The sequence below is a fragment of the Myotis lucifugus genome, unplaced genomic scaffold (genome assembly GCF_000147115.1).
Source record: "Myotis lucifugus unplaced genomic scaffold, Myoluc2.0 scaffold_437, whole genome shotgun sequence".
NCBI classification, from domain to species: domain Eukaryota; kingdom Metazoa; phylum Chordata; class Mammalia; order Chiroptera; family Vespertilionidae; genus Myotis; species Myotis lucifugus.
In genome coordinates, this window is record NW_005871485.1 from 325,340 (window position 1) to 337,340 (window position 12,001).

Here is a 12,001-nt window from a genome sequence, read left to right on the forward strand (position 1 = left end):
TTTCTGTGGATTTCCTAACTAGTATCCCTGCTCTCATCAATTCGTTTTTCATACAGAAATCAGAATCATCTTTCAAAAAAGCATATCCCTTCCCTGCTTACAACCCTCCAGTGGCTTCTCCTTGCTCTCAGAATAAAGAGAAAAACCTGTTTCATACCCCACCTGGCTGACCGGCCGGCTCTCCCCTCCTTCCCAGCGCCTGTGCCCCAGCCTCGCAGGTCTTGGTTCTGTTGCTCAGTCTGCCCTGCTCCTTTCCGTTTACGGCTTAGCACATGTCGCCACTCCTGCAACATTCTCTTGCTCCTTCATCAATTAGTTAATGCCTACTCATCCTCCATCTCCCAGCTCCCTAGAGCGCATTCCCAGGGAAGCCTCCCCTGACCCACAGATGTGACCAGGTCCCCTGCTACAGGCTCTCCACGTCCCTTTCTTTCATACCCTTTCTCACAGTGAATTACTTCATTCTTTTGGATTAATGTTTCCCCTCCCAGACTGAAGCATTCAGAGGGCAGGACCATGTCACATACCTGCATATCACTGTATTCTCTACCTAAAACAGTACCTGGCTCAGGGAAGGCCCTGACTAAATAAATACCTGGTCAATGAATGAGTAAATGAGATTCTATTCTGTGCCAGGCTCTGTGCTATTAACAAAATGCAATATTTCCAGGTTACGCGAGACACCCTGAGTCTTAGGAACTTGATTTTCTGCCCTTCTTCTCGTTTCCATGGAGACAGGGATGCCCCCTGGGTACACACACACACTGACTTTGGATCCGTGCTTTATCAGAGTCTGGAAGCTGGATCATCGAGCCCTGCCCCAGACTATCTGCAGAAAGGGCTTCCTTTCCTCCCACTGACTCCTGCCCTTGCACACAATTCTAATCCCATAATCCACCATGTGGGGGGTTTTCTCCCTTGATGGTCTCCTGATGGAGCATCAAAGCAGCTCAGAGCTGGGGCCATGCTCCTGCCGTAGGGCCACGTTCAGAAATGAGGGGCCTGTGGACCCTGTCCTTGAATCCTGCCTCCAGAGCCTGCAAGAAACTCATACTTCCTGAGCAAAAAGCACATGCCAGGCGCATTGCTAGGTGTTTCACATAGATCATTCCTTATCATGCAAAGGGCAGCCTGCTGGAGGAGCAAGCACACTGACTGGACTTCAGGCCGGAGAGCTGGGTTTGGATTCTGACCCAGCTCCTTCATAGCCATGGATGTTATCACGGGCGTGCCAGGCTCTAGGCCTATTTCCGTAATCTATAAACTGAGGTCACAGGGCCCGCCTTCTGGGGAGGATTCGTTTACATGAACGCTCATGGCATAACCCATGGAATACGGGTGATGTTTTGTAAATGTTAGTTCCTAAGAGGGACTTGGTGGTCTAACTGTGTTACTCTATAGATGGGAAACCACGCCCAGAGGGCAAGCGACTCTCCCAGGACCCAGGCCACTTAGGGGCTCTGGCAGGAGGTGGGGGTGGGGTTGGGATGGGGGGACAGTAGACAGGGCGATTTTATGTTTTCTCTCTCCTCTTGTCTGCCACCCTGTTCAGACACAACCAAAGCTCCAAACGCAGTTATGGAAACCACAGAGACCCCAGGGGGAGTGCCTAGGAAACCATCTTCGAAAGGCTCATTATTCTTATAAAGAATCTGCGGGCAACAAGGCGTTCTCGAAGCAAGAGCTCTCGCTCCCGCCTGGCTCTCCCCCAGGGCTCCGCGGTAGCCTCTGTTGCAGCAATTATCATGGTGCTTGGCAACTACCTGCCGATCCCCCAGATCGTGGGCTAGGTTTTGTTCATCTTTGCATCACCATTATCTAGTGTCTGGCTCATAGCAGCACCTGGCAGACATATGTGGGAGTACCGATGGCTGATGTGTAGCTTTTTCTCTTTATTCTATTTTATTTTTTTCTCTTTTATCCATTCACTGGGCAGTCTGTGTTAGGCCCGGAGTGACTGAGACTGGGGCCCTGACCTGAGGGTCGCCCTGTGTGGAGCAGAGAGACAGACCTGGAAGCCCACGCCGTGGGCACTCTAAAGCGACCAGTGCGCCCGCACCACCGTCAGCCCTGGCCCTGAGCCTTCCCCAGCCTGTGTCTCTTCAACTAGAGAGGCCCAAGGTCCCTCCAGGGTCTTGTCAGGGGCAAGGACGGCCCTGCTGGAGAAGTCCTCTAAGCGGGACACACAGCCCCTGCCCTGGGGTCTCTTTAGCTTGCTCTCAGTGCAGCTGTCCAACCCACCCCTCCTCAGCGACTGAAGAGTTGGTTCCAGCGTCACTTCCTCAGTGAACTCACCCTACCCTCCACCCCCAGGGTCGGGTCCTCCTTGTCCTGTGTTCCCTCAGCGCATCCCCCATCCCCTCACCCCCTTACAGCAGCCCCATCAGAGGAGTGGCCAATTGTTTAGTATCTGCCTCTCCAGATGGGGGCTCTTAGAGGCCAGAAACCACTTCTGCTGTATCCTTCCTGGCTGTCCTTCCCTGCATCCCTCACCTTTCTCCCCTCCCTCTTTTTCTCCCCTCCCCCTTTCACAAACATTTAGTAGGCGCCTGCTCTGTGCCAGGCCATTGGATAGGAGTGGAGAGGCAGTGAGCTCTGGCCCGGGGCTGCCAGACACTGAGACTTCCATCCTAAAGGAGAAGCTGAAGAAAGAACTTGCACAAGATCACATTCTAAGCACCACATTCACATGACACAAAAGATTTCCCCGTTTTAACGGCCTCGGCGCCCTTTTGTCCTCCCCAACTAACTTCTTTATGGTTTTCTGACAGGACTTCGTATGCAATGTGCACCCTGGATTCTCACAGCAGCCCTGCCGGCCAGGCAGAATGGGGTCGCCCGCACCCCCACTTATGGGTGGAAATGAGGCTCAGGAAGGGGAAGCAAGTTGCCTAAGGTCACATCCTGAGGTTGTGGCCAGTCAAGTCCCTAAACGAGGATGACAGGCTTCCAGTCAAGCTCTTTCCTCTCTGTAACAATATCGCTCATGGGTGTGACTTCAGCTACAGAGATTCCAAATTGGTCTGCAGACCTCTGAACTGGGTCTGGTCTGAGAGCACCCTGGCTGGCTTTGCCTGGTGCAGGAGGTCGGAGCCACTGACCTCCGCAGGCCCCCAGCTCTGAGATCCCAACTACATCTCCTGAGAGAGTTGCCTCCTTTGCCTCTGCCCTTCCTGTATCCACTACCCAAGGCCCCGAACAACCAGTCCTCCAACAACCAGTCCTTTGCCTCTGCCCTTCCTGTATCCACTACCCCCACCCCCCACCCCCTGTCCCAAGGGTTACCTCCTAGCGTTCAGCAGACCCTGGCAAAGAAGCTAGACCCAGAAAGGAGCAGCACCCTGGTCTGAGAGTGCCATCCACACCCACACCTGTGAGCCCTACCTGTACGGCTGCCAATGGGTCTACCAGCCCAGGGCCTCACAGCACAGGAAGAGCAACTAGGACCACAGCTAGGGAAAATGCTGCCACACAAGGCTTAGTTTTGGACAGGGGGTTGGGGGATTGGGGTGAGGTAACTGTGCTGACCCAACTCAGCATCTATGACCTTCATCTGACTCATTTTTCTTTTTGTTATTCTTTTTTTAAAAATTCTTTACTGATTAAGGTATTACATATGTCTCCTTTTCTGACTCATTTTTCATAGACAAGAGTAGTTAGAGTCATCAGAAGTTTTGGAGCAAAGGGACAGGATGAAGCGACTGCTACTTCAGGAGGCTGCCCATCTTCTTTATAACAGGGATCCCACGGACGGATGGCCCCAAGGACTGGACCAAGAATGGGTTTTAGTCACACAAACTTGGCATCAAAGCCCGGCTCATCACTGACAAGTTGTGTGACTTTGTCATTTACTCACTGAGTCCTTGATTTCTTTATGTATAAATGGGGATGATACCTACAGACTCTCTAGCCCTAGGGTGAGGATTAAATGAGAACAAGTGTGTAAAGGCCACGTAAATGTTTGTTCTCTCCCCGTAAGCTGTGCCTACCTGCATTTTACAAAAGTGGAGCCAGAGACCTGGTCAGATTCCTGGTTCGGATTTTCCTCCACCAGCCCAGGCTCCCTGCGGGCGGGCGTTCTCCCCAAGCAGAGAAATGGCCTCACCACGCGGCTCGATGGCTGTGTTTTCCGCTCTGTGCTGCTGTTGCTGTGGTCCTTTTTGCTGTTAAATAACTTCTCTAGATATAACCTCCTAAGAAGAACTGAATAAATTCCTATTTGTATAATAAATATTTTAGGAAGCATCTTTGGTTGTTTTAACACCAAGAAAGCAAAGTCAAGGGCATAGCTGACTGTCTCAATGAGCTGCCAAGAATCTGGTAATCCTGCTAATGACCCTTTTAAAAATGCAAAGCGCTAGACTAAGGCAACCAGACAGTAATGGCTCAGTTCATGTCTCGCTCTGTGCTCCTGGGAACTTGCAAATCAATTTCTGTTCTTTCCTCCCACCTCACCTAAAGCAAAGGATGGGATCTTGAGCAATTAATCAAAACTGGCTCCATGTGTCCAGAGGGGATCAATGAAAATGAACGTGTAATTGCAGAAATGGAATCTGTACCGGGTGATTTATAGGCTGTGCTCAGAGACGAGGGGCCAGGGGAAGGGCTGGGGAGGAGACAGGGCAGCAAGAGCCACATTAGATGGGTTTTCTCTCAGGCTGCTGTGTGGCAGAAGGAGTGGATCCACCAGATGTTGCTCCAGCTACCACACCATTGGGCCCAAGGACGGTAAGTAACTGGGAAGTGGTGGTCAGCAAAACGACCCTTACGTGAACTATTGCCACTTTACAGTCTACAGAGGACTTTCACAGGCATTCTCACTGGGCCATCTGACCAGTCCTGTGAATCACAAACAAGTATCCACCTGCCCTCCCAAACTCAGGGACCAAACAAGTTTGAATAATGCTGCATCCCTTGCTGACCAAACTCAGACTTTTTGAATTTGAGAAACAAATAGATTTAGATAGTGATGTGTGGGCAGAGCTCAAGAGATTTATCTCAGTGCTGCGGCCGAAGCAACGCTGTGAGCACACTCCAGTGAACAGGCTTCCTTGGCACACCAGGAAGTGGCAACGCCCGCCTGACAAATCTCCGAGAGCCACCTACTCTTAGCCCCGACCCTCACGCCCATTGGATAACATAGCAAGCGTGTCCCTATTGCATTGGCTGCTTACCCCTTTATATACGGCTGTACTTCCTCAATAAACTTAGATCTGTGTCTCTGAACCTGGTCATGCATGCAAGCACCCTAGTGCGTTGGGCTCCGTCATCCTCACCCCTGAGGGACCCCCTGTTCCAGTGATGAACACTTGTATTATTATTATTATCTCTTTGAGGCTCAAAGAAACGAAGCCAAGCTAGATTTAGTAGAGCTTAGATTTAGAACCAGGCCTGTTGGTTCTAACTCCCATCCCTTCTTCCTAAGCCTTGCCCCTGAGGGACGCCTCTCTGGAGTTGGGAGCTCTACACTGGGCAGGGGGTGGGACTAGTCACCCTTTTAAGATGACCATATAACCAAGAGTCCGTGGTTTTTTGAAGTCAGGACTGTTTAGAAAAAGCGGCTACGTGAAGTACAGAAGCAGGCCGGGCATTATAGAACCAGCTGTGGGCTGCTCTGTGCTTTCCTATTGCTGTGACCTCTCTGGAAACCACCTCTCTGATATGAGCAGGGCCAGTTATTAGGCAAAATAAAGCCTTATGGAGGCACCGTAGTGAATATGGAGGCAGATGGTGAATGTCATCACTCATTCCCTCACTCATTATTCATTCAACAAACACTTTAGAAGACATTCTCTGTGGAAGGTTTTGGGGCCAGAGCCGAGGGCTACAAAGGTGAACTGAAGGATCTGGTCCTTGCCTGGGGGGAGCACAGTCAGTGGGACACACACACACACACACACACACACACACACACGAGCAGGTGACACAGTTCACGTGGTAAGTTCCATGATGAAGACACACAGGGAGCATCTTACCCAGCCTGGGAGGTGCAGGAAAGGCCTCCTGGAGCTGTTCCCTGAGCGGAGTCTTGAAGGATGAGTTAGCCGGGTGGAGAAGCAGAAGGGCAATCTGAGCAGGTGGGGCGGCGCGGGGAAGGCATGGAGGTGAGAAGCAGCATGGTGCACTGGGGGACAGGAAGCTCCGCAGGCCGCCGGGAGCCCCCGGATGGTGGAAAGCAGGGTGTGATATGGTCAGATTTGCATGTTCTAAAGACCCCTCTGGCAGCTTAAACCAGTGGCAGGGGCAGTCATGTACTTCTCTCAGCATCTGAAGTTCCCTTGGCCCCAGAAAAGGTGTCTGGGTTGAGGTCGTTAAAATACAATGCCAAGTTCACAAGCGATGGAGGACCACTTATAGGAGGACAAGGGCCAGAGAGTTAAGCTCAGTTCTACTGTTTGAAACACAATGCACAAAATGGTGCTGTCTGACCCAATGCCTCAGGTAATGGACACCAGTTTCATCTCGGTATCTCCAGTACCAAAGATAATTCTTATGAATGCAAATCCATTGGATCATTCTGTATTCAATAACCATGCATGTTAGTCACCCAGTCAATTTAGTACCTGAAGGGGAAAACCGGTGTATTTGGCTGAGACAAGTGGTCAATTCAGTAGGATGTCTGAGCCAGTTGTGTGTGAACCCCTGGTCAAATCCTACTTCCCCTGTTTACAACTGGGTCCCGAGATTGAAAGAGGATCTAGGTCAGATGTCTGGAGGGCCTGTACGTCTTGACCAGACTATGTCAGCATGAGTCCAGCTTGTCTGCAACCTGATTCGCTGCTGACTGAGCTTCCCTTTGCTGTCTGCTACCTGGCAAACACCTGCTCCACAACGTAAGGAGGGGTCAATAGAATGGCACAGAAAGAAATACTCTGTAAGCAATCGATGAATATAAATTGTCAGAATCCTATTGTTTAGGTCTGTGGACTCAAGATGATTCAATAGCTGGAATTCCTAATCCGATTGTTTGCCCAACTGCATGCTTTGTCGGAGAGTACTCATCGTTAATAGTGAACACAGGCCCTGCGAGTATTGTAAAGGGAAGGGGAGGGGTCTGAAAGGACCTGTATTTAGTGTCTACTCTGGGTTCCCTATAGCCATTGTGTCACTTCATCCTCATTCCTCTGCTCCGAGGTGGGTATTAGTGTCCCCGTATTGAGGACGTAGGCTCAATTAGGCTAGAGAAGCAAGGTTGCAGAGTCGGCACTGATTTCCAGCCATGAAACTGGTAACTAAGTGCACTGCCAATGTTAACCAGCAGTCACATGATAAATAATAAAATCCCGGCAGGTGTACCTTGGAGATAATGCTTTTACTCCAGACCACCACAATGAAGTGAGCATTGTAATAAAGTAAGTCTCAATCTTTTTGCTGGTGGAGGGTCTTACTTTCAATTTGTAAAAAAAAAATGCAGTATTTGTGAAGTGCGATGAAGTGAAGCGCAATAAAATGGGGCATGCCTGTATATAATGACGTTAACTGGTATTACAGGTATTCTGGGACGGTCCAGGTGTTAGAGGGATCTCCGCATCCAGTGGCAGTGGGATGGAGGAGGATGGACTAGGTGCCTGGTTCTGCAAGAGTGGAGCCTAGGAGAGGGTTGGCCCCATTCAGTTGAAACAGCTGCCCAAACCCTGCTGGTCTCAGGCTGGTTTAGGGAAGGGCCTTGCCTTAACTGTAGATGGTCCACGGGCTGCATTCTGAAAGAAATGTTTTTATATCTGTGGTCCTAAAAATGTACTGCTTTAAGACATTTTAGCAGTAAAAGGAACCTGAAACCAGGAAGACATGATAAGGGTGGTGGTGGTGGGGGGGGTGTCCCAGGCTTTGTGAAATGGGACTTGACACTCCCCAAATCTATGAGAAGAAGGTCATAAAATTTTAACCCAAGTGAAAAACAAAACAAAACAAAACAAAACACCGAGGGAAGAATTTCACTAAGAACACACAGACACTAAGGAAGAATTAAAAAACACACAACTAGTTTAGTAATGAACTATTTTAAAACTAGAGGGCTGATTTTAATTCTGTTTGCTGGTTTAGGGAGGTGGTGTTAGTAATGAGTATGGATCCACCTCCTGGGCTTCAGGCAGCATCAGCCAGCATGGTGAGGGGTGCGGGCTGAGGCTCTGGGAGAGCCCTGCCTGCTGGGCTGCAAAGGGAGAGGTAGCCGGGCTCCCCACCCTCCTGCCTTCTCTGTTGCCAACTCCTGTCCTCTTTCTGGTTCTGAGTGTGTCTCACCTTCTCTCGGGCTATTCTCTGGGTCTTCATTTATGTGTTTTTCCTCTCTCTGTGCTTCTATTTCTACCTCTCTCTTGTCTTTCTTTCACCTCTCTCAATCCCTGGTTTTGATCAAAATAATCCTTAACTGGTCAAAATAGAGCTGAATGATATACTTTAATATGTTTTTATGTATGGTTTATAGATTGAACAGTATTTTCTGTTTTCTGACTCATACAAAGGCAGGCAGGTGGGTATAACTTTTTCTGTTAATCCAGAAAACAAATATATGGTGGTTTTCATATGTATGACCCTTGATTGATTCCTACCAAACCTTCTCCCCCAAACCAAGAAATTGGGGGCCAGCAAAGGATACAAGACCCAGCCTAGAGCTCCTAGCCTAAAGCAAGAGAGGACCTATACTTGTTGCCCGATATGTGGGTGAGAAGCATGATGGCAGGGAGCATGCAAGGGTGTGGGGCGCAGTCTGGGTGTATGAAATGGAGATCCCAGTTAGCAACTGCCCGCTCACATGGCACCAGGCCTTCCCGTGTCAGCCTCTGCCACTGTCCAGCCTTTGCCTTGACCCTCCCTGAGCAAACTGCTACCCCAGGACCTGAGCTCACCTGGTGTTGAACCCTCCACCCCTTTGCTGTGCACTCCCTCTGTCTGGCATGTCTTGGCCACCTGCCCATCCACTGAGGTCTTCCCTGATCCACAGAACCAGCTAGAACAGATTCCTCCTGCTGCCCCACTGTGGTCAGAGGTGGGGTCTCAGTCATCCTGGTTCCCTAGTGCCCAACACAGTGCCTAGCACAGAATAGGTATTCAATTAATTTTGGAAAAGGGAAGTGGGATTCCACATAGAACCTTTTGTCTCCCACTTTAGCAGAAGGAAATCAAAGTGGGCAAACTTGGCCTAGCTCTGAGCTTCCCTCCCAGATCTGCTCTCCTGCCTGCAGGCCTGCCCCTGCACACTTGCACCCCACCCAGTCTCCTAGGCTCCCTCCCCCATGAGGCCTTCTGACTCCTACGCCTGTCCTTTACCTGAGCTTCCAGCTACCTGCTCTGTTGTTACCTTACGTGGGCCTCTCTTATGGCTGTTTCCACACCCCCATGTTAGGCACACACAAGACTGTCACCCCCCACAGTGAGCCAGCCCCCCGAGGGTGACACTTCCACAATGACCAGATGAAATGAGCAAGGGAAGGCATCTCTGCCAATCCTTGGGAGAAGAAAAAGCTAGAACCCACGGTCCTGCTGGTCGACAGGAAGCAGGGAGAGGGTCGGGCCCAGCCTCCCGGCGGGGAGAGGAGGTACTGAACGCAGGCGGTCACTCACCCCCAGCAACACGGGGTCGGGGATCAAAACGTTACACTACCTTGTTGGCCAGTGGGTCTCCCGGTCCATCTTCGCCTTTCCCAACACTTAGCTCTGACTGCTCGCAATTAGTATCTGAGAGGCAATCTAAAAGAGTCAAGCTGCATTACGGAGAACCCCAGAAAAAGGCAGGGCACAGCTCCTCTCGTGGAGAGTGGCTCAAATGGCAAAGCTTGGTCCTTCACCTACTCAGCTGGGCCTTGCCAAGGAAATAAGATCAAGAAAGTGGCGTTCGACTTTAGTATTTATTTAAAATTGGAAAAACTGTTTGTTTGTTTGTTTGTTTTTCTGAGCAGGCACAGACCACAAGCACGTCACAATCAATTGGCTATACATGAATAGTTTTGTCATTTTCGTACTAACAGCAGGAATGAAATAGCACCGAGAGAGGTGTGCGCTACACATTACATAGACAATCTGTGGTATGCAACAAAACCCAGGCCACAAAATCGTAATTAGACACTCCTGTCTGCCTCAGAGAGGCAAAAGCATAGTGGGCCAAACGGGCACGCCAGCAGGGACCACAGAGCTGCCGGAGCCCATGCCCAGCTTCAGGGATTATTTTTGCAGGCAAGCAAAGCAGACAGTGGCAAAGCTTCAGTCCTCGCTCTCTTGCCAGGGGAGTTGAGGAAACCATAGGGAAATGTACAAAACTGGGAGGAACAGGCATTGGGAGCTTGGTCACCTTCAGAAAGGCAAAGACAAAACACTGCTCGTGGAACTGAAAACAGTTTCCATCAGTACGTCTGGGGTACAGAACAAGACGGCTGAGTTTTATTTGTAAGCAGTAGAAATCAAAGGAAGTTTCTTGCCAGTGAAAGGATATATTTAAGAGTCAAAGTGAACTACAAACAGGTGTGAAAAAGCTGGGGACACTGAAGGGTGGAAAAAGACATTATACAGGTCATCTCAAGCCTCGACTCAGGTGCAGCAAGGTAGGGAACTTAGTCCCTGGGGCTGCCAGGTGGGTGGCGAACTCTACAAGTTGGGCAACACAACCTTGAACCAGACACAGGGATCAAGTCACAGGAATCCTGGTTGTGCTGCTGTACAGACAGATTTACTTACACGACTCACCATGTCTAGGACAGTGTCTGGCGCACAGGCATTCAGGAAGTGAATACTGAATGAATGGTTTCCTGTGCATTGTGAAGTTTGATTTACTTGATCTGCAAAAAATATACGACTATGCTACGGAGAAATCCAAATTGTGGCTAACAACATGTCTGACTAATCTTGAGAGAATGAGAATATACTGGCAAATTATCTGGATAAAGTTAAGATCATGTTGATAGAGATCTCTGGTTCAGATGAAGATTCGCTAGCAAATAGCTGGGATCAGTACTGCGACCGACTCTGGTCATTTCCAGGTAGGCGTCAAAATCTGTGATTCAGAAACACGAAACTCCTCCCATCTTCTACCTTTTTCACTACCTCTCCTTCCTCACAGTTCCATACCCTGAGGTAGACAGGGAGACGGCAGAGGGCCTGGCCGAGGGCTTCGGTGTTCGTAGTCCTGTTCTCTTAGGAAATGTGGCTCGCATGGCACATGTTCAAAAATCCACAAAGCACTTCTCCATCAGCTCCAAGGTGACCAACAAAATGGTGTCAAACCCAGACTTGGTGGCTTAAATGGTCAGAATAGGAGACAGCACTTGGAGGCCCTGCTTCCTCTAGACCGGAAGGACTAAGGAACATCTGAGGTACGGAACCGTGAGAACTTCACTCCTCACTACTTTCCTTACCAAGGAAGAGTAGGCTGAGCAGAGGCTTGGCGTCATACAACAGCCCAGCGATTTCCAAATGCTGGCGACAGCGAGCACTTTAAGGACACGAGAAATAAATCATACTGAGCAATACACATGCCACAGGTTTGCAAATGTGATTTTTCTGGCAGGTATTTTGGGGTGTTTTCACAACAGCTCTCTGACTAACACCTACGACACGACTCTAGCACAGCTAAGATGGCCCTGGCCACCACTGGAGGCTTTGGCCACACAGACACACAACACACACTTCACTGGGAGCTGCTTTTATCCATTAATGAGGTCAAGAATGCTTGCTAATCACCTAGCAGGGAACTCCTCTAGCCTTAGCTAAGTCACAGACATTTCCCCTAACCCGAGGCTCAGCGCCCTCCGTCCTCTGAGGAGCAGCGCGAGAACAGTCGGGAAGGGAGAGTAAACATTGCCACGCTTGTCACTACGTCCACTCCCTGCCTGTGCTTCTCAGAAGCAGGAGAGTCACGTTCTAAACACTATCCCTACACCTTGAACTTTCTTCCTCAGTCACCTGTAACCAGCCGCCCTGCAAAATCAGCAGCACCGGGCAGGCAGGCTGCTGAGGGGAAACAGGAAACGACCCCTGCCTTGGTGTCACCTTCCACGGTGTCTGAGACACC

The 12,001-nt window shown here is 50.0% G+C and overlaps 1 protein-coding gene across 1 annotated transcript in view; it reads right to left on the minus strand.

The window, feature by feature from the left end:
* MAP6 (microtubule associated protein 6) overlaps positions 1-12,001 on the minus strand; it is a 79,974-nt gene that overhangs the window by 5,586 nt on the left and 62,387 nt on the right.